This window comes from Oryx dammah, unplaced genomic scaffold (genome assembly GCF_014754425.2).
Source record: "Oryx dammah isolate SB20612 unplaced genomic scaffold, SCBI_Odam_1.1 HiC_scaffold_29, whole genome shotgun sequence".
Classification (NCBI taxonomy): domain Eukaryota; kingdom Metazoa; phylum Chordata; class Mammalia; order Artiodactyla; family Bovidae; genus Oryx; species Oryx dammah.
The window spans coordinates 57,101,092-57,124,985 of NW_024070213.1; positions in this window are offsets into that span (position 1 = coordinate 57,101,092).

The following is a 23,894-nucleotide window of genomic DNA, read 5'->3' on the forward strand; positions in this document are numbered from 1 at the left end:
TTCATGCTCATCAGATTGGCAAAGTATGAAAGATTAATAATTATTATTGCTGATGCTGAGCTTGAAAAACATGTCCGTTTCACACTGCTTAAATAGGACAAAAATATGCATGAGGGCAATAATGTGTTTAAAAGGACATGTGAATTATAAACCTTTTGGTAAGTAGTCTGTCCACATTCATTAAAAGCACACATATGTTTGACCTCAAACTACCCCTTCTTGGGACTCTAGGCAAAGAAATAAAATCTCAAATACAGAACATTTATTATATCCCTGCTTGTAAAGGCTAACAACAACAATAAAATGGAAACAAAGTGAATGCTTTACAATTGTATCCATGGTGGAATATTATATAGCCATCAAAAAGGATGAATTACAGCTTTGCAAGCTGGGATAAAAGGGGTTTCCACAAAGTGTTTTGTGTGACAAAATCTAAATGTAGAAAAATTTTATAAAAAGCACATTATTATAAAACAATGATAAAACCGCCTAAAATGTTAATTTATGAGTTTGTGTATATAGGTTTACATATGACCATGAAGATAAATATAGATTATATATAACATACATTTTATATATTAGATTATACAATTTAATTATATGATCTATGTGTACAATTAATGAAATAGAAAGATAGATGATAGATAGGGAGACAGAGAGAGAGACATAGTAGCAATGGTAGGTGAAAGGAGAGATCAATAGACTACACTATAATACTATATTTATGTAAAATTATATGTGTGCTATACAGTGGTAAAAGTCACTAGCTCTAAGATATTATTTTCTGCCTTTTATTACCTCTGAAGTCAAAATGTACTTTACAGTTGATGGCGTCTGGTATCTCCTAATTAATTGGTGAATTTTTTCCTTTTCTTAATGGTACATAAAACACTGGTGCCTTGAATGGATGAAATATGGCATTATTCTAGTATCATATCCCTCAAAATGTGCTTTTAACACAAGTTGAAAATGGTACATACAATTGGAGAGCAAAGCTTTAAAAATCACTTATCTTTTTCACATTTCTTAAGTGGATTAAAAAAATGTTAAAGTGTGCAAGGGTAAAAATGAATCCCCTAGGGCAGAGTCCTCTAGTAGACAAATAATCTAACAGTGTTATACTCCTGGAAGTGGATTAAAGGAAGAGAGGTCATGTCTTGAAATCTTCACATTAGAGGACAGTTTGAGAGTATTTCATTGTCTCTCCTGCAATCTCTAGGCAGAGAACCAGAGCAAGACAGCAAAGGATTTCTCCAGCCTCAACTACCACCTCAGACCCTCATCTCTACAATGCTCTTCCTTCTGCTCTACAGGGACTAACAGGCCAGGAAGGCAGTGTTTCTCTGATGTGAGGTAACTGAATACCCAGAGGAAATTGAAATGTGGCCATAGGGAATCTATTCTACTAAAGTAGAATCTTTAGTTTGAATCCTGGTGGGCCCATTTAAAATAGTAGGTCTTTCTGGGATGTTCCAAAGATAGCATTTAGAAACATGAAACGCTACCTGCATAAATTTTCCATTTGCTTCAAAAATAGTCCCTTATTGTTAATATGTGATAGACAACGTATTCATTTACAGTCTCCCAATGAATAAAACACAATCATTCTTTGAATATTCTCTGACAATCTAAAGCCAGTTTTCATACTTGTGACTCCTAAAGTCATTTTTCCTTCTCTTTTTCAAGATCTCCTCATCTAGAAAGGAAAGTGAAGGATTTCCCTGGTGGCCCAGTGGTTAAGAATCTGCCTGTCAATGCAGGGGGCATGGCTTCGATCCCTGGTCCAGGAAGATCCCACATGCCGCAGAGCAACTAAGCCCGTGTGCCACAAGTTGAGATCAGCAACTACTGAGCCTGTGTTCTGCAGCTACTGAAGCCTGCACACCTACAGCCTGTGCTCCACAACAAGAGAACCCACTGCAATGGAAAGCCCGTGCACCGCAATGCAGAGTAGCCCCTGCTCAGTGCAACTAGAGAAAGCTCACATGCAGCAGTGAAGACCCAGTGCAGAAAAATAAATAAACACATAATTCAAAAAAAAAGAAAGAAAGAAAGGAAAGAAAAGTGGATCCATAAAAGGATAAAGGCACTTTGGCTCCAAAGGCCATTAGTTAGAAATCACGATTGAATTTTACTCCATACTTTAATGGTCTTATTACAGGTCGAGCATTGGCTGGATAGTGGAATACATAAAATAAGAATCTGACCCAACTTCAGAATTTAGATGATTTATAATCAGGAAATAAAACACACAATAATACACAGACTAATCAATCTATTAGTATATGTCATGTGTAAATTTACTGTTTATTTGAATGTCCTCTGTTCCTAAAATAATGCCCCTTTCCCTTCTCTCCCTGACTTCCTCCTCTACCCACGTAGTACCCAAGCTCTCCTTGGCTAACAGGGTCATCTGTGCCTGCACACAATGGTGTTCTGCCCCAAATTCTTTTCATCACCTTCCCATCTTTTCCACAACAGAATTATGAATATGCTATTCCAGTCCTTCTTCCCATTTGCCTATTTATAGCTCAATTACCCTTTTTAAAGATTTATGTACTCACTTCTTTATTTTTGGCCGCACTGGGTTTTCGTCATGTGCAAGAGACTTTTCTCTAGTTGCGGCAAGTGGGGGCTACTCTCTAGTTGCAGTGCGTGGGGTTCTCATTTCAGTGGCTTCTTTTCTTGGGGAGCACAGGCTCTAGGCACACAGACTCAGTAGCTGTGGCACACGGGTTTAGTTGCCCCGAGGCATGTGGGATCTTCTCAAAATCAGAGATCAAACCCATGTCTCCTGCATAGGTAGCCAGATTCATAACCGTAAGACCGCCAGGGAAGCCCCTATAGCTCAATTACTTTTATCTTAGTAACCATTTCTCTCCAGTACACATTATCTTTAATTTATTTCCTTGCCTACTTTCTCCTAACACTAATTTCTTCAGAAAAGATTTAAGGTTTCAAACATATTATAATAAGTGATTGAATTGGAAAGAATTTTAATAACTTCTCGGAGATTATAAATATTTACAACTTGAAAGTTTTTAAGAGAAGAGAGAATTAGCACTTTTAAAATACTTTATCCCCCCCTAAAAAATCCAAAAATAAAAAACAAATGACTGAAACTGGGCCTTTCAGAAACAATTACCCCCTATTTGAATAGTTTGAAGTATGTTACAAGAAGGGATGGGGTGTAGGGGAATCAAGTAGAAAATGAGACTATTCAGTGACAGGTAATATGAAATCCTCTTTAAAATGACCAAGCAAGAAAAGCTCAGGATCAGCATAAGCCACGTCAGAAAATAATTTTAATTAAATGGCATCAATTCCAAGGAGAAAAAAAAAAAAAGATGTAGAAAGCAAGGCTGAGAGTTGTATGGAGAAAGGTAGTTTTCCTCTTGATTTAGAGAAGTGATGCAAGGTGAGGACCTAAGATTCACTAGGCCCAGAACCGACATGTATAGTTGTGCAGGTTATGAATTGGACAAAGGCTCTCAGTGAAGGTGTTGAGTAAGGCAGAGTCCCGACGGCGCTCCCTGGTGTGTGCTTCACAAGTCTGGAGAAAGGGGTCGTTTTCTCTTGTCTCAAGGGATGTGTCTGTACCATGGGAGCATCTTTTTCTAAATAGTGATTTTATTTGTTTAATTTCTTCAAAGTGAAAGTGTTAGTCGCTCAGTCATGTCTGACTCTTTGCAACCCTATGGACTGTAGCCCGCCAGGCTCCTCTGTCCATGGAATTCTCCTGGCAAGAATACTGGCCTGGGTTGCCATTCTCTTCTCCAGGGTATCCTCCCAACCCAGGGACAGAACCCAGGTCTCCCGCATTGCAGGCAGATTTTTTACCATCTGAGCCACCAGGGAAGCCTATTTTTATTTATCTTGGTTGAAATATAGTTGATTTACAATATTATATTGGTTTCAGATATACAACATAATAATTGGTATTTTATAAGTTATACTCCATATAAGGTTATTATAAAATATTGGCTATACTAACTAGCTTGGCTGTATTTACATCCCTGTAACTTATCTGCCTGGTAGTATGTACCTCTTAATCCCCCTCATCCATTTTTCTCCTCCCCCACCCACCTCCCCTCTGGTAACCACCAGTCTGTTTTCTGTATCTGTCAGTCTGTTTCTGTTTTATTTGTTCCTTTGTTTTATTTTTAGATTCCACATATAAGTGAAACCATACAGCATTTGTCTTTCTTTGTTTGACTTATTTCACTAAGCCTAAGACCAACAGGTGGAGATTTTTTAAATTGCTTCCAAATTCTTTGATATTCCACCTGTCAGAAAGTGAGATCTATACTCCACTCCCTTTGAACCTAAGCTTTTTACTGTTCTATCCGTAGAATATTGGAAGTGACAAAGCGGCAGCTTCCTCCTGCTGCATTTTGCAACATTCACTCTTGGAAAGTGACCACTGTGCCCCGAGGATGGTCACACAGCATGGAGTTGTCACTTGCAGGTGTTCTGCCTCACAGTCGCATCTGAGGTCTTGGTCAATAGCCAGCATCAACCAGCAAACACAAACGGGAAGACGCCGCCAAAGGATACTGGGCTATTGCATCACCTCTACCCTTCTAGTCTCTCCACCAACGCCCTAGCTACTGTGGAGTGGAGAAAAGCCATCACTGCTGGACCCTGTCTAATTCCCTGATCCACAGAGTCTGGGAGCATAATAAAATGTTGTGGTTTTTTTTAATGCCACTCTGCTTTGAGTGGTTGGTTCTGCAGCAATAGATAACTGGGACATCATCCACCAGGACCTATTTCTAATTCATGCAGAGGCTCTGTACAGGCTAGGAGCCACCCTGACTTAAGCTCCTTCTAAGTGCTAAGCCAGGAAACAGGTTACTGAACTGAATCCTCAGGCTCATGCTATTGTTAAATATTTCCATTTCATGAAGCCAGGTCTCTGCAGCAAAAAGTCTCAGCGTCATCTTGTTGTGTACAAGGCCCTTGGCTTCTCTCTCTTGAATTATCTCTCTCCAGCTCCCAAATCCCACACTGCATTCTACCTACACTCACAGCTCCCAGAACACAGCTCTCTCTTGCCTCTGGGTCTCTGCGTAAGCTGATGCCTCTCCTTGAAACATCTTTCCTACCTTCCCACCCCTACCTCCACTGCTGTTTTCTCATGCTTCACTTTAACTTTCTAATTCCAAAACTGTCAGTAACGCAAGTGGGTTCTGTATTCTTTCATCCTAAACTTACCATCACTCTGGAAACTTCTTCCATAATACACCTTGCTCAATGGCTTCCCAAGAAGCCTCCCAATACACCTCCTCCACTAGAAATGCCCTCTAGTGGTAGTGAGGCGAGAAACATGGCTGCTGGCCAGATTCCAAGAATCACCATCTTAATATCTATCACCATGAAGCAGGTGCAGATGAAAAGCTTGGACCCTCATTCCCACAGAGAAATGATGCAAATTCAAAAAGTCATGAAGTCAATTTTATCCCACTTAACTCAAGGGCATGTATCACAAAGGCTTCAGGATGTTTAAATCTCTTACTGACTAGAACCTTAGGAGTAAGCAAAAGGGGAAAACAGCCTAGAAATCACATTTAGCCTTCATTGCATTTGGCCTGAGAAAAGCTGTTATGAGGTGGCATTGAACTAGCAGTAACATGATGACTCGCAGCCTAACCTGGCTGCAGTGGGCATTTCAGATGACTAAGCTCGAAATTAAGGCTCTGGAAGTTTATAAGAACAACTTAAGAGCTGGGAGTAGTAGGGAGAAACTGATTTCTTCCTGATGAATTTTTCACTCTTAGTTAGGTTTCCTCTACATGTAATCCCCACTGTGAGACAATTAAAATAAAACCAAAAGTGATTGGATATGAGAAAATGATAACTTTGATGTGGAAAAAAAATGTACACAGAATGAAATGAATGCTGCTCTCAAGGTATTGTGAAACAAGACAGATCTAATCTCTCAAATAACAAAGATTAAGCAAAAATGATAGAATGTGAATGTCAAAGAGACTCACCAGTAAAGCTAGAAAATTGATAGACACCCTGGAGTTTCCAAAATGTTTTTTAAAAACCTGAACACATTCTTTGATATAGTACAAAATCTGTGGCATTCCATGGGAAAATAAATGTTTATTTCCAATCTTAGCTTTCAAATATTTAAATGAAAGCAGACAGGCTCTTTTCCCTAATACTGAAGGCACTGGCATGCTAATAAGCATTTCAATGAGAAAAAAATATATTTGTATCTCTCTGAATTAAAGTGAGGTCTAGCTCACTCTTCCTTGTCTACCTACCTTTTTTTTTTCCTTCTGTCAGCTCTATTTTGTCTGTCTGTCCTATCTCTCCCTTTATTACTAGTACAGTAGTAGCAATTGTCCTTCCATTTCCTTCTCATCGCAACTCTATTTTCAATCAAATGACCTATTCATCGTGATCCTACCCTCTGCGAGTAAATCTGCTAGCCCTCAGGACAAACATGAATACATTGTGGGGTTCTTACCAGACTGGAAAGTATAAACAAGCTGAAAGATAAGACAGGAACCAGATTTCCACCTTACCAAGCAGCATCTGATTGTAAATGCTGGCATGTTTCAAGAACTGGACCCTGGAAGATGACCCTAAGTAGGAAGGAAGAACATTCACCCAGGGAATTTTTCAAGCAGAGATATAGGGGTAAGAGAAGGCATTATTTGCTAAGAAGTTCAGTCCAGCAGACTACTTTGCCTTAAATGAAGAGTTCATGTAGGGAGGTAGTGAGAGAGGGTACAAAAGTAGAGGGGATGCAATTGTGAATGAGTGAGTGAGAGAGTGAGTGAGTGAAAGTCGCTCAGTCTTGTCTGACTCGTTGCAACCCCATGGACTATAGAGTCCATGGAATTCTCCAGGCCAGAATACTGGAGTGGGTAGCCTTTCCCTTCTCCAGGGGATCTTTTCAACCCAGGAATCGAAACCAAGTCTCCTGCATTGAGGGTGGATTCTTTACCAGCTGAGCCACAATGCAGGCTGCCTTGAATGCCAGATAAGGGATTTAGACTTCACTGCCCACCAGGGGAGCCAATGGTGTTTTTTGGTGAGGTTTTAAAGATTTGTCTTTGAGATCCTCCCCTCCCTCTCCTTTCTTTCTGGCCAACCATAATTTTTGTTGTTGTTGTTGTTATTTGTTACACTTATGGAATAAAATGCATTCCTTATGCTATTCTCTATTATAAAAGCAGGTGAGCTAAAAGCTTCATATTACCTTTAAAAGTCATATACATTGCTGGGCTTCTATAAGTAACCAAAAATAAATAAATAAATAAATAACACTCAGTTCTGGTCATTTAAATAAATAAGATTTTGAAGGTTATCTCTCAGATGAAAAGAAAAGAAAAAAAAAAACAGATGAGATAAATCCAAGTCCAGTATAAAATCCAGGAAATGTCATTTAGGATATCCGACCTTTCCCATTGGCTTCCCAGGTGGTGCTTGTAGTAAAGAATCCACCTACCAAGGCAAGAGACTAAGAGACACAGGTTCAGTCCCTGGGTTGGGAAGATCGCCTGCAGGAGGGCATGGCAATCCACTCCAGTACTCTTGCCTGGGATAATCCCATGGACAGAGGAACCTGGTGGGCTATGGTCCATAAGGGTGACAAGAGTCAGACACAACTGAACTGACTCAGCACGCATGCACCTTTCCCATAGAGGTTGTCAAGAATTATAGCCAAATACTCCTGATTAAAATGGAAGCTGGCTGGTAACCCTTGATATGGCTTTTCTCTTTTTTTTTAATTAATTTGTATTGCAGTATAACTGCTTTGGGGCTTCCCTGGTGACTCAGATGGTAAAGAATCTGCCTGCAATGCAGGAGACATGAGACCTGAGTTCAATCCCTGGGTCGGAAAGATCCCCTGAAGAAGGGAATGGTAACCCACTCCAGTATTCTTGCCTGGAGAATCCCATGGACAGAGGAACCTGGTGGGCTACAGTCCATGGGGTCACAAAGAGTCAGACACGACTGAGCGACTGAACGCACACACATATAGTTGCTTTAAAATGTCACGTTTGTTTCTATAGTACAACAAGATGAATCAGCCATAGACATACATACCTCCCCTCCCTTACGGACTTCCTTCCATCCAGGTCCCCACAGTGCGTTAAGTAGAGCGCCCTGTACTGTACAGTGTGTCCTCATTAGTCATCCATTTTATGCCTGGCAGTAATAGTGTACGTGTGTCAGTCCTGATCCCCAGCTTCCTCACACCCCCCATTTTCCCCTTGGTATCCAGATATTTGCTCTCTATGTCTGTGTCTCTATTTCTTCTTTGCAAATCAGATCATTTATATCCTATTTCTAGATTTCACATATATGTGTTAATATACAATATTTGTTTTTCTCTTTCTGACTTAACTTTACTTTGTATGAAAGTCTCTAGTTCCTTCCATATCTCTACAAATCATCCAATTTCATTCCTTTTTATGGCTGAGTAATATTCCTAGTTGAAATATTTATAAAAGTCATAGAAAAATACAAAATCCACACTGCCATCAAAAAAAAAAAGTTAGAGACAACTATTACTAGACTCTTGAGAAGTATTTCAGTCAGCTATATGGCTCATGGATTAAAATGTTTGCTTGCCGGGCCACTGAGACACTAGGCTGAAGGGTAACCTGAGCAGCCAAGGCTGTTTATTCCCTCTCCTTGCTCTCCTCCCACCTCCTACATCTCACCAAAATCTCTCAATTTCTTCAGACTGGAAATCCTGGAAAATCTTAAGGCAAGAACTAGAGAGTAGCTGCTGCACACTGTGGGAAGACCTCTTCCCTCCCAAGGGTGCTTGAAACATCTCATGGAAAGGTGGAACAGAAAACATCCTGGATCTTCGAGGAAGAACACACTCCTGAAAGTGCTTTACTTGAAGTAGTCAGAAAAAATTCTAAAAATTAACCTGGCAGTCAATTGTACAGTATTTGATACTGTCCAAGAGGCTGTGCCCACAAAGATACCCAGAAAGAAAGCCATCAGGAAAGCAAAGATTGAGGGAAAAAAGACAAAAGAAAGCAATAAGCTGAGTGCAAAAGAAGCTGGGTGGAACAAGAAAGACCTTCAAGAAAACTAATACTGCCATAACAGAATGAAAGCATATTGAAGACAGTAAAAAGTTGAATTCGCATTGTAAAAAATCAAATCAGAAATAAAGATGGGGAAAACATGAGTACTGCCCTCTTTATGAATGTCGAGTAAAAAGACAGAACAACTAACAGCATGTGATTAGCAAGACATTGGTTGTAATAAGAGATGTAGGCAAAGGCAGGAAAGATGAGCAATGCAACTCTTGATCTGCGTGAAGAGCTTGTGGACGAGTCAAGAGTTCAGTCAAGCAGCAAAGTTGGAAAGGACGTTAACTACAATCTTAGTAGCTGTACTATGAAACTAAAGGCATAACTTGAACCAAGGAAAAGCCACTCCTCTCCAGAGGGTTTGGACTCAAAGCCCCATCTGGTTTTAGCAATGATAGAAAAAGAAATGGCATTTCATAGTGAGTAAGCCTAAAGACACTGCCAGGGCAAAATCCTGGCTCCCTCACTATGTGAGCTTGGTCAAGTTACTTTATCTCTTTTTTGCCTAAAAAATTAAATTTATAATTAAATTATAAGATGGGAATAATCATAGTTCTGTCCTCATGAGACTGCTGTGAAGCTGAAAAGAGTGATATTATGTACATCACTTCATCTGGCACGTAGCACAATGCTCGGTAAGTTGTTGCTATGCTGCTGCTGTCATTATTCAGATCAGAGAACAGATTTATACACACAGCCCTAGAGATGAAGAGAAGTACATGAAGATAACTTAAAGAAATGCAAATTCTAAACAGGCAGTCTTGGAACTAGCTGCAATACTAGGTGTAAGATACCCCCTACTCAGATCCAAAAAAAAAAAAAAAGAATTGAATAATTCAAACCAGAAGGAACAAATCTCATCTAAAGGCAGGGGATCAGGAGTCCCCTGTTGTCATAACAACAGTACTGCACTATCACCCTAGGCCCCATGCATCCTGGTCAAAAATCTCTAGCCAAAATGCCTTCTCAGCCAACTGATGAAACACAGCACCCAGGTCTCCCTGGCTTCAACTTGTTTAGAATGGCAACCTTGATTTATTTTCCATAATAAAATCTAGTAGGTAAGTGTCTTTTCCCTCTAGGAAGTCTGCATTAAATATAGAAATGATAACGTAAATCAAACCTACAGAACTAATACTTTTATAGTACATTTAGGAATTGGTTTCAAATCATGGGGCAGTATTTACAAATGTAGTTTACAAAGAGGTTAAATGTTTAATAACATATGGCATATCAGTGAATATGACAGATTAGCCTTGGGATTCCAATTTAAAAGGGGTAATTGAGTAATGGATTTTAGACTTTTACCTTTAAGTGGAAAGATTTAGAGAATTTAATCAAGTTTGAAAGTATCAGAATGGCTAGGAGAACATGTGATTCATTATTTAAGGTTAATTTATTAGATTTGCTGGTGTTGTTAAGACTTGGCTGGTAGGTCAGGCATTTGAAAAGCTTAAAAAAGAAAACTGAAGGTATTAAATGTATAAATGGATTTTTAAATACTTAAGGGTATTTTATTAACTAAGTTGTAAAGGGACCTGCTTGGGAGTTGAATGTGTTCAACGTAAATTGGTCAAATATTATTCAAAGGTTCCCTTGAAAGCAATTGTTAAAATTTACTAGATTCATAAATCAAGTAATAAAGTGTGTAAGGTGGACTTCAAGGTTTGAGAAAACTAGATTCCTAAAAGATTGCACCTATAATAAGTGAATACTAAATTCACACCTTGAATAACAGCAGAGCCCTTTTCCTCTACACAAAAGCAGCCCTCAGACATTAAAACATCACAATTGACATGGATTTAAACTAAGAATTATAAATGTTTCTGAAAATGAAACCATATACGTGAAATAGAAGGAACAACCAGACATGATTAGGAATTACTTTCCAAAGCTAGGAAAAAGAAAAAAATGATTTGAGTATACAGGTGAAATGGGCTTATTATGTTCTAGGAAAAACTAAGAACTAATATTTTACACTTAAAAAACTGAATTTACAAGGTTAAAGAAGAACAAACTCATATTAGACCCCATGTAGAAAAAAATGTAATCCACAAGGGAAAAAAAATCAGGCTAGCCTCAGATTTCTCCTCTTTACAATAAAGGGTAAAAACAGATCAACAACTACAGGGTTTGAAGGGAAAAACTTGTTATCTAAATATTGCCACTTCACCAGCTTCCTATCCATGTATGAAGTACTGATAAAGACATTCTCAGATATGTAAGAATTTTAAAAACAGGCTAGAAGATATGTTTCCATGAACAAAGATAAATTAAAACAGGAGCCTGGAAATCAGGCAGTTGTGTATAAGAGGACTATGGTGAGCATTCAGTTCAGTTCAGTCACTCGGTAGTGTCCAACTCTTTGCAACCCCATGGACTGTAGCACGCAAGGCTTCCCTGTCTATCACCAACTCCTGGAGTTTACTCAAATCCATGTCCATCGAGTTGGTGATGTCATCCAACCATCTCATCCTCTGTCATCCCCTTCTCCTCCTGCCTTCAATCTTTCCCAGCATCAGGGTCTTTTCCAGTCAGTTAGTTCTTTGCATCAGGTGGCCTAAGAATTGGAGTTTTAGCTTTAGCATCAGTCCTTCCAATGAATATCCAGGGCTGTTTGGATCTCCTTGCAGTCCAAGAGACTCTCAAGAGTCTTCTCCAACACCACAGTTCAAAAGCATCAATTCTTCGGTGCTCAGCTTTCTTTATGGTCCAACTCTCATATCCATACATGACTACTGAAAAAACCATAGCTTTGACTAGATGGACCTTCATCGGCAAAGTAATATCTCTGCTTTTTAATATGCTGTCTAGGTTGGTCATAGCTTTTCTTCCAAGGATCAAGCTTCTTTTAATTTCACAGCTGCAGGCACCATCTTCAATGATTTTGGAGCCCAAGAAAATAAAGTCTGTTATTGTTTCCATTGTTTCCCCATCTATTTCCCATGAAGTGATGGGACCAGATGCCATGATCTTAGTTTTTTGAATGCTGAGTCTCATGTGAGCAATACATGAGTTAAAAATAAAAAGTTAAGCTTAAATGATTGCATTTTTTTTCCAGCCAAATGGCATGGACACGCCATCAGTGTTGATGGGTCCCCACAGACACCGTGCTTCCTTAGACAGCAGAGCACACAGGCGTTCTTGAGAGGCACAGATTATGGACAGCAGAGGCACTGCGCCTGGGGCCATGCTCTCTGATAGCTCCACCCACACACTCTGGCCAGCCTCCGGAATATCTTCCCTTGGGATGACTTCACTTGAGTTCTTCACATGTCTTTCTCTAGGAATCCAGTCCATTCCACAGCCTGGCTCCGTTGACGGGTCTCCTTACTTTCCTCCCAGAAGCAAGTCAAGGACATCGTTGTTGTCCTTCTTGACGCCAAGAGAGGCTGGTCTTTTCAGAGCCCACAAAGAACCTCAGTGGATCCCCTCTTTCTGCAAGTCAGTCACACATTTCCCCCACCTTTTGAGTTGGAGTTTCAAAACTGAGATTTTCTGTTTTGTGTGAAGTACATCACTCGCATGCATATCTGCTCATATCTAAATAATCAAAAGTAATTTTTTTATTGTTAATAGCTTCTCTATAGAACAGCCAAAACCCATTAAAAATAAAGAAAATTTTAATTCACCAATTTAACAAATATTATTTTTGACTTACAAGATGGATATTGCAAGAGCTACTAAAATGAGGAAAAGTTTGGTCCCTGATCTCAAGTACAGGAGAAAGAAGTGAACAAAAATAATTGTGGTAAAACAGTGTATGAATTAAGTATAGTAAGTGTGGTACAAATAATGAAATATGATAGTTCATTAAAGGAAAAAAGAATTTCAAAAGAAGAATAAAAGCATCTATTATATATAAAATAGACAACTAATAAGGATCTACTGTAGAGCACAGCAAAAACTCTATTCAATACTCTGTAATGGTCTATATGAGAAAAATAATCTAAAACAGAGTGGAGATATATATATATATGTATATGTATATATATGTATATATGTATATATATATATGTATAACTGATTCACTCTGCAGTATACCTGGAAAGTAATACAAGCTTATAAATAAACTACATTCCAATAAAATTTTTTTTTAAATAAAACATCATTTTGGGGCAACATTAAAGTGGACTTTGCAGTGGCTAAGACTTTGGAGTCCAAGGTAGGGGGTGAAGGTTCAATCCCTGGTGGAGGAGCTAATATCCCACATATCTTGTGTCCATAAAACCAAGACATAAAACAGAAGCAACACTCTAACAAATTCAATAAAGACTTTAAAAATGGTTCACATCAAAAAAATTTTAATAAATAAATATATAAAATTAGTGTAAACAAACATTTCAAGAGAAGACTGTGGGGAGGCTGGGTTTTAATTTGTTGTTTTTTTTAAAAACGTAACCTAACAATTTATTCATTTGTTCTTCCCAGGTGGCTCTGCAGTAAAAAAAAACTGCCTGCAATTCAGGAGACCAGGGTTTGATCACTGGGTCTGGAAGATCCCCTGGAGAAAGAAAGAGCAAACCACTCCAGTATTTTTGCCTGGGAAGTCCCATGGAAGAGGGCATGGCAGGTTATAGTCCAGGTTAGTGACTAAACAACAACAACAAAGGTTTATTCACTATATTTTGTAAAACTTTAGTTATGGATTTTACTAGTTGGGACTTGCAAATCTAAGAAATCTGACTTGAACTTTTTAGTTTAGGGGGAAAAAGGAATTTATTTTTTTTAGACTATTACTGGAGATGTCTCAGGTGATCAAGAAGGGTGGAGGGCAGAGTTCTATAATAATTGGCCCAGTTTTTATTAAGTAACCATCCCTGGATCAGAGGCTGAGTACATGGACCTATTTCATAACAATAGCAGTTCCTAGAGACCCACAAGGTTGAAATACAGGAAGTAAGAGTTTACAAAAGGAGAGAGAAAACTGTAAAGCCCTGCCTGCTCAATTGTATAAAATCTTAGTTCTTTAACACAGAAGAAAGATTTCTCTCTGAGCATTATTCAATATCACATAAAGATGGCTGGGCAGCCACCTCCTTGCTTCTATTTCAGGGATAAACACAGACTATAAAAATCAACGGAATAACATGTACCATAGGGAGAAAAAGGAACACCTCTAGGTATGGCTGATAATCCTGAGTACAGAGAAATCTCAGGTGCAAACTTCTCAGAGACCACTAAAAATAAAGGCTTTGATGTGATCTATTTTATGAGATGACATTAAAAACAAAAGATACTCACATCTCCTTGAAGTTTTCCAGTTCCATAACCAGGCTATGAAAAATGTAAGTTTCACACTGGCCTCTTCACTGCATCTGTGAACAAGTTAAAATTTTATTTAATATCCATTTCACCTGGTCAAATCTGAAGACAACCACCCTGAATCCTAATGTTTCACCATTCCCAGACTGCGACCTCATATAACTAAGACACTCAGTAGGAAAGATTGATTAGCTCGTGGTCTTCAGAACCCTCCCCCAACCCAGAAAACTCTATGCCTACTGATGTTCACTTTTATACAGTAAGATGGCCATTAAAGGTATACGTATTAGAGAACAGCAGGCTTTGCTCTGATGAGTATCAGCACACAGTACAGGAACATTCATGGTCATTACTAGTACTCCCGTGAATTTTTCTGAGATAATTAAAGGGCCAGAGGCTCAGCACACAGCACCACACACAACTCTCAGATTATTCCCTGAGCCCCTCAAGGAATGCTGCCAAATTTAGCAGATACACATACAAGACATCCAGTTCAAGCTGAATTTCGGATAAATGAGCAATTTTTTCAGTAGAATTATGCCCCATACAATAGTTGAGATTTACTTCTACTGAAAAATTAACTATTATCTGAGATTCAACTCTAGCTGGGTATCTTGTATTTTATTTGGCAATCCAATGCTCCAAGTTCCCTTTGGTAATACCTTCAGTCCTTTTCCTGAAAGGTTCGAAGAATTAAATTTCAACCAGTTTTTTGCCCAAACCCTAACACTTTTTTACTTGCTCAATTTTGTGGTCACCAAACTCTGAATTCAGAGAATACCCAAGGTATGAGAGAAAAGAGGGAAAGCAATAAATAAATAATAAATAATTTCTTTCCCCTGGTATAAATCTACCCCCAAAATAAAGCGCTTGGAGTGCTGATGATTATTCCTTGAGTTAGCCCTATTTCAGACAGAGTTTATAGGATGGTAGAAATCTCCTATGGAAGCTATTGTTACTTCCTACGATACTGACAAGGCACGCTGACAACACCAGATGCATTTTTGCCGGGATGCATGAGCCCCAGTACAGAGAAGTGCTACTGCCCCAGCAGTTCCCTGTCCATATATCATAAGCATGTGCACATTCTTACAATGGGCCTGCCACAAAGGAGGGAGGAGGCCATACATCACCTCTCAACACCTAGAATTTATATTCAAAGCTACCCTTGCAATGTCAGGTCTGGGAGGTCCTTGTATTAAACACACATCATAAAATACTTGAAGAATGAACCCAAAAACCATAACTCTGCCTTCAACCCAATGCCTCTACTGTCACTTCTATTTGAGAATTTTTAGTAGTTATTGTTGAAGTCAGGGTACCTATAGGAAAGTAAGGGGGCTACATTTAACCAATAAAACAATATAATTCTAGAACAGGGGGACAAAAGCTTTTCACCAAAGACCTTAGCAAATAAAGTTTAAAAACAACCCCCCAGGTCACATTCATTAAGTGGCCACAAATCTGATTGCTGGAGCTGCAACATGTGACTCTGTAGGCTGACAATGAAAAGAATGAATTAGGATTTATCCTGCTTTATGGTAGTACCTCCTGCATTTCAGGGAAATCAAACAGTTAATGAGGGAAATTCCTTCTTTATGGGAAAACTCTCCATTAGTAAATGAAGAAGCTATGATAAAACTAATCCATCACATTTTGCAAGCTCTTCAATGAAATAATGGATCAGACAACAGTCATCAAGGAACCAGAACTTGCTAGTAGGAGGACGAGGCTGCCACACCTGCCCCCACTCATCCATCTGAGCATCACTTCAAGAGAGACAACCAGAACTTCTAGCTTCATGACATGAAACAACAGGAAGTACAGAATACCCACCACCCAGCAAAAAGTCTTGCCTGCAAACTGAACCTGAATCTAATTGAACCCCCAGATCATTATATCATCCTCTCTGCTTTTGTGTATGTTTGAAATTTTTCATTTAAAAACCACGTGTTGAGGATGTTCTTGGAAACCTTTGCTTCAAATCCTTCTAATACGCATTAGTTCCCTTTCCAGCCTAAATATATTCACCATCCAGAATAGCTGAGTTTTCCTTTGATGACTGAGGTCATCATTTCAGGCTTAATACAACAGACTTCAAGTACAAGTTTCCATAGCGACTGATTTAAATCATGTAAAGGAGATGGCACTTTATATTAATCCCAGAATATTTATTCATTGATCATAAATAGTTTGCAGGATCTTTTCACATACTAAGTATTGCTACCATCTATTTTCTTGATGTCTGACCTTTTTTCTCATGAAAACTTTAAAAATATTCTAAACCACAGTGAGTAGAGGTGAGAACTGTGGCTGTTAAAACATACTGGTTCATTGGAGGTTTACTTTATATAAAAAAAAACTTATGGCAAAGGATGGGGAGGCTTGAGCAAGGCAATATTCTGTAAAGGTGCTGCTACCCACTCTTCCCCTTCTGCATGCCAGACTCTTGACTGAAAAATACGATCAACTGTATGTAATAAAAGTTGTCTGCAAGTGAGGTTAACTGGTTAACTGGTAACTTCATGAAGATAACTAGCCCATTGAGAATGACTGAACTTTGTGTACATGCTCAGTTACTTCAGTTGTGTCTGACTCTTTGCGACCCCATGGACTATAACCAACCAGGCTCCTCTGTCCATGGGAATCTCCAGGTAAGAATACTGGAGTAGGTTGCCAGTTCCTTCTCCTGACCCAGGGATCGAACCCAGGGTTCCTACATTGCAGGTTAGTCTCTTGCATTGCAAGAGGATTCTTTACCATCAGGGAAGCCCTGACAACTTTATTCACACATAAATATAAAGGAAAGTGAGTAGGGGTCTAAAAGAAACACCTTGTAGTTCTTTTATGGAAAAAACTGCTGGAAACTCTTAACCATTGAGGGGAGGGAACTGTGCCTCTGATACAATCTCAATTGTTCTTTTTCCTCCATTCTTGCCATCCTCTTCTTACTCCACCCTGGTCCACAATGGAGTAACTGCATTTGTCCTCAATGTCCTTTGGTTAAACTTCTCTTAATGCACTTCAGAGTTCACTTCATGCATCCTTACTATCAATCATTTTGCTGAGGATACGGTGATTCCTGCCAGTAGCCTCTCGAACATGCTGGTTGCTGACCTTTTGTATTAACCACTGACATACACTGTTTGTCTCTCAGTTTATGATGTGTTGTGACTTACTGCCTGTCTACTCTCTGAGCTCTTGATGGGCTATTCTGTATTTTTTGTCTGACTGTAGCAAAGGAAACAGAACAGTTTGTTTTTATTTTTGGTTTTATATTTGTGGAAAGGACAACTTTCTGATTGCTGAAAACTGACTTTTTAATTCCTTAACCTGTTTCTGTTCCAGTGCCACTGGTCTTTAATACACCTATCTCGCCTCTGGCTTCACCCCCTCACATCAAACCCGAATGATACTTCTTATTCACATACGCAATCCTACGATCAATCCCCAACCGTGTGGGGGACTGTATGTTTCTCATCATGCCATGCCCAGTACAGAATAGACTCCAACCCCTCTGAGGATGGCTTTGCTTTTTTTCAAACCCTACAAATTACTGAAACTTTGCTTATGGGTAGAAGTAAAGATCAAGGCTCTAAGGAAAAAAAGGAAATTCTACAAAACCCAGAAGTGAGTTTAATAGGAAAGAATCCCTCTCTCTGTGATCCTTGCCCTTTTCTGATAAGAATGAAATGAAGATCTCTTGCTTCTTTCTTCCTTAAATACTCTTTTTCTCCCCCTTTCAACTCTATTTCCTAGACACAATAAAGCTTGAAGATTAAGACCACCAAGCATCTGTGGCTCAAGAGGTACAATAAGTAGAGACTCAAGTTAAAGGCTTGTGAAAAAATGTCATTGCCTAAAAAGGATATGGTAAATTCAGAGGGAAGAAATGTAAGTGCTAATGGATGCCTCCAGAGGAATGAGGGCAAAGAGCAAGAGTCCAGGAGAAAAACCCAAGACTTCACAAGAAAGTAATTATGTTGCAGATAGAATAGGACCAGAATCTATTTTAAAAAAATGAAAAAGCCAAGGAACAAGAAAAATGGGTCTAAAACCAGGGACAATCAACAGCTGACTGAATGTATTGAGAAAAAGGTGAGAATGAGGAGGTTGGACAAATGAGTGGAAAATCACCCAAATACAAACCTGAAATATGGTCCTTCTCCTTAATGATCCTTGTCTCCAGCCAGAGGAAGAAAGGACATTCAGAAGAAATTGACAGACCACTCTCTTCCAGATGACAAAAGGGAGGCTAAACATAGAAACAGCTCCACTTTGGACTGACGAGTAGAAGCAAGGTGAGTGAACCAAGATTCAAAACTGAAGGGGACAGAAGCCAGGGGAGAGGCTGTGGCAGGAAGCGGAGATAAATCTCTGCCATTACCAACACAACGAGAATGGGATTTAACGTCCCGAACTTGGGCGGGGTGAACTGAATAAAGGCAGCTCTCTCCGTGGAGGCCCCTTGGCTTGCTCACTCCCAGAGTCTTCAGTTCTTCACCCAAGCTTTCAAGATGGGCTGAGCTGTGGTGGGTGGAGTAGAGGTTAAGGAGATACCATTGAGGTGGAGGGGAACAGAGTAGGAGCAAGGTAGCAGGCAGCCCAGAGAGATCAATTTTGAAGGAAAAAAATTCTCTCTCCTGCACGTCTTAAGAGAAAGAATCTAATCTAATCTAATTTAAGCAGTCTGTTTAAATCCCAGACTTATAGCCAACAATCCTTTAATAACTAGTTACTGATCACCTACCACATTCAGCGCACCAGCAGTCAAAATATAAAAAGAATCAAAAGAAAATAACCAAGAAGGTGGTCTAGAAGAAGAATTAATTTCCAAGATGGAATATTAGTAGCCTTGGGTTATAAACAATCTTGGACTCTTTCATTTGATCTAAATACAGATTCTATGCATCCATGCATCTAGCCAAGTATCCAACAAACAAGCACGCCAAACACCTACTATATGCCAAGATTTGTACCAGATGGTGGGAACAGAAAGATGTTAGCCATGATGCTTAATACGAATAGCTCTGCCCAGTAGGGAATGAGGGGGGAAAAATGTTTAAACCAACATTACAGTGCAACATAAGCAAAAATTAGATAGATGCCCAAGGTACTATGAGAGCTTGGGAACATCCAGATGGTAAAAGGGGAGGGAGGCATTCCAGTCAGAAGGAACAGCATGGGCAAAGACAAGGACAAGACTAAATGCAAGGCAGATTCATGAGGGGCAAGTAGTTCCTGTGACTGGAGTCCTGGAAGCACGGAGAAATGGCAGCCTAGATAAGAGCAGAGCTTCTCCAACTCAGCACTACATACATTTTGTTCATCTCTTTGTTGTGGAAGCTGTCTGGTGCATTGTAGACTGTTTAATAGTATGTCTGGCCTCTACCCACTAGGTGCCAGTACACACACACACACAAATACACACACCCATGGTGACCATCAAAAATGTCTATAGGCATTGTCAAATGTCCTCTATGAGGTAAAGCTAACAAATTTTGATCCTGGTTGAAAATAACTAAACTACAGAGGTAGAAATGGGTCAATTTATGAATGGTTTTACATGGAATTTGGATATTTTCTTCTAAGCAGTGGAAATCGTGGAAGGAATTGACACGATCATATATGATCCTGAGACCTATCACTTTTGTTTGGAGGACCTGCAGAGGGACAAAACTGGAGTAAGAAGCCCAGTCAGGGGAAGTCTACTGCAAGAGTCCAAGCAAGGGGAGGGGATGCAAGCCTGACCAGGGTCAGTGGCATTAGAGCAGAGAGAGGAGAGCAGAAGATAGGAAAGAGCTGATAAAATGATGTCATGTTCTCCTCCCTGCCGTCTCAGTCAAAATAATAACCAAAAAGCCAACAAAGTAAATCTTAAAATGATTAGAACTGGTAAATAGATTTACAATGTGGTGATAGAAAAATGAATACTTCATGAAGCTTTCCTGAGAACGCATTACTGCTCTTTCAAAAATCATTTCACATTAAAATTAATACATTCATTTATTTAACAACAACACTATTAACTTCTGGGCTACTAGAAAATAAAAGAAACTATGTGTAAACACATGTAGGGTTACGTGTATAAAATGAAACCAGGAGACTTGCTGGGTCGGCAGCCAGTGAAACTTCAAGAGACCTCAACCCTCTCTTACCACTGCTTCAGAAGCTTACCTCATTCCAAGAACAAGAAAAAAAAAAAAAACTTCAGGGGAACAGCCCTGCCTTTTTCAAGGAGGTGCTCTTTCCTGCACATATGCAAGCACACACTGTTCATGAACTTATATAGCACCAATTACCCAGTGATCTCAAAGTGTCAAGGCATTTCTGAAGGCAATTAATTGTTTCCTCTGAGAGTATCTTCAAGTGGGAAAATTAAAAATGCTTTTTTTAGAGATGACTGTCAGATAGCGACACACAGGTATACCACTTACCATTACCTCCATGCCCACTGAGATCTGCAAAAGAAAGGTGGAACAAGAGTAGTTCATGCCAACGACAAGTCATCTCACACACTGGGCTGTCCAATCATACAGCATCCCGGTGGTCCTCCAAAGGCCATTTTCAGCCTTCTCCCAGCACCAAACCTGAGACTTACATCCACTGTCTCCTCTATAACAGCTCTGCATGACCAAAACACAAGACCCTGTGTCTGCAGAGGCCATCATACAAACCGAAATCAGAGTAAAACCATAGACAGTAGGTGAACCAGCCTTGAGTATCATTTAGGGAGGGGAACCACTGAATTGGCTAAATTAACATTTTTCTCCTTCGAAGTCTTTTTTATTCCCTTACCTCTTCTATTTCACTTTCAGCATTCAGGTAATTGACATTAACCAGTCTCTCTGGAGACTGCTGGTCTTTCCAAGGAGACTATTACAGGAAAAGCTTATTCCACCCAAACTTACTATTACTGAAACACCTCAGGAGACATAACATTTATAAACTTCCTGTCACCAATGTGCTGTTTAGAAGCCATTCATTTTAACTTAATTTGCAGGCCTGAAAATCTCAAGCTCACTCGCTATATAAAAAGTGACTTTTTTAGCGATTGCCCATTATCATTTTGCCTCCTGCCAATGGTACAAAGTTAAAGAGCACACAGAGCTGGAAACGTTTTGTTTGTAGTTAAACAACAAACTGCAAGACAGTTTTTACCCAGAGGGCAACCTTTTTCCCTCTTAAAGTCTAATAATAATACCAGTGTAGCAAGTTACTCCTTCTCTTAAGATGCTGAGACTGGTGATACACTACTTTAAGGTCAGTGAATATGTGTGTGTGCGCATGTGAGCACACGTGTGCTCAGTCAGCAGTGTCTGACTCTTTTCGACCCCATAGACTGTAGCCCACCAGGCTCCTCTGTCCATGGAATTTTCCAGGCAAGAATAGTGGAGCAGTTTGCCATTTCCTACTCCAGGGGATCTTCCCGACCCAGGGATCAAACCCAAGTCTCATGTCTCCTGCTCTGGCAGGTCAATTCTTTACCACTGAGCCACCTGGGAAGCCCAAGATCAATGAATACTTCAGGCAAATCTTTCAAAAATGGAACTTAAGCTTCACTTTCCCTGACACTTCCTCTTCACTTATTTCCTTTAATATCTATCTGAATTGCTATTATTTATGTGGAGAAGGCAATGGCAACCCACTCCAGTACTCTTGCCTGGAGAATCCCATGGATGGAGGAGCCTGGTAGGCTGAAGTCCATGGGGTCGCTAAGAGTCGGACACAACTGAGTGACTTCACTTTCACTTTTCACTTTAATGCCTTGGAGAAGGAAATGGCAACCCACTCCAGTGTTCTTCCCTGGAGAATCCCAGGGACGGGGGAGCCCGGTGGGCTGCTGTCTATGGGGTTGCATAGAGTTGGACACGACTGAAGTGACTTAGCAGCAGCAACAGCATGTGCAGAAAACCAAAATGCTTACCCTCAGAAAATTCTCATTGCTTATATAATAAAGTACCAATTTATGATACAGTAATGAATAAGCTAATCACATGACTCACATGTCCCTCCTCTAGCGAAAGTGAAGATCGCTCAGTTGTGTCCAACTCTTTGTGACCTCATTGACTATACAGTCCGTGGAATTCTCCAGGCCAGAATACTGGAGTGGGTAGCAGTTCCCTTCTTCAGGGGATCTTTCCAACCCAGGGATCGAACCCAGGTCTGCCGCACAGCAGGCAGATTCTTTACTGTCTGTACCACCAGGGAAGCCCAAGAATACTGGAGTGGGTAGCCTATCCTGTCTCCAGAGCATCTTCCCAGCCCAGGAATCAAACCAGGGTCTCCTGCATTGCAGGTGTATTCTTTACCAGCTGAGCTACCAGGGAAGAGAGCACCAATTTACAAGCAAATACTATCAATACCATTAAGATCCTTAACGGTATACAACTTAGATTCCTGAAAAATACTAATCTGGACAACCTTGGCACAGCTCATTTCTGACCTGGGGTCACTGCTACCCACCTAGAACCAGAAGTGACAATGCAGTGGGTAGTTTGGGGGTAAGAATTCAAGATTGTGAAGTCATTATCCACTGAACTGCATGCATTAGGGTCTTATATTTGGGATGAGAAACAGTATTCTTTTCCAGTAACTTTGAACCCCTGAACCAATATTTTTAAGCCAGTCAAATAGAACCACATTATTTGGTTATTTATGTGGTATTCATTCAACAGATCCCCTGAAACTATTTTTGGTAGGATCACCAATGCCCTCGTTTTTGCTAAATCCATTCACTGGACACTTTTAAATCCTCACCTTAACTGACTTTTATCTTTGCTTTTATCCTTTCTTGTCAGGCTACTTTTGGGGAAACTTCCTCGACTTTTCTCCCAATTACACTGGAGAGAATGTTCTATTTGAGCAATTTTATTTTTCTGTGGTATCTTTGTCTGGTTTTGTCATCAGGGTGATGCTGGCCTCATAGAATAAAGTTTGAAAGTGTTCCTTCCTCTGCAGTTTTTTTGGGTAGTTTCAGAAGGATAAGTGTTAACTCTTCTCTAAATAGAATGTTTGATAGAATTCGCCTGTGAAGCCTTCTGGTTCCAGACTCTTGTTTGTTAGGAGTTTTTTAATCACAGTTTCAATTTCGGTACTTGTGATTGGTCTGCTCACATTTTCAATTTCTTCCTGGTTCAGTCTTGGGAGATTGTATTTTTCACTTTCCAAACTTCTTATCCTTCTATGGAGATGATAACATGCCCTATCTTGTCAAATCTGAGGACAATAGAGTTGTTTTTAAATTATTTTTGTTTCCCTGAATTCTCTGTTTCTTCAGGGGTCAGTTTTTTGTGATTATCTTTTGCATTCTCTTCCACGCTGTGAAAGTTCTGAAATACAAGACTAACTAGGAGCAGAATTTGTCCACTCAAAGGCTTCTGTTTAAAGGGACAGAGTGAGGAAGTAAGAGCCAGCTTTATTTATGGGCCACTGAAGGGCTTGACTCCAGGGTGATAACACCCAGACTAACAGCCAAGTTTTCCCAGAGTTTATGTTCAATTTCTTGAGAAAAGAACACTCTGGTTTGTTTCGTTGCTGTTGTTGTAT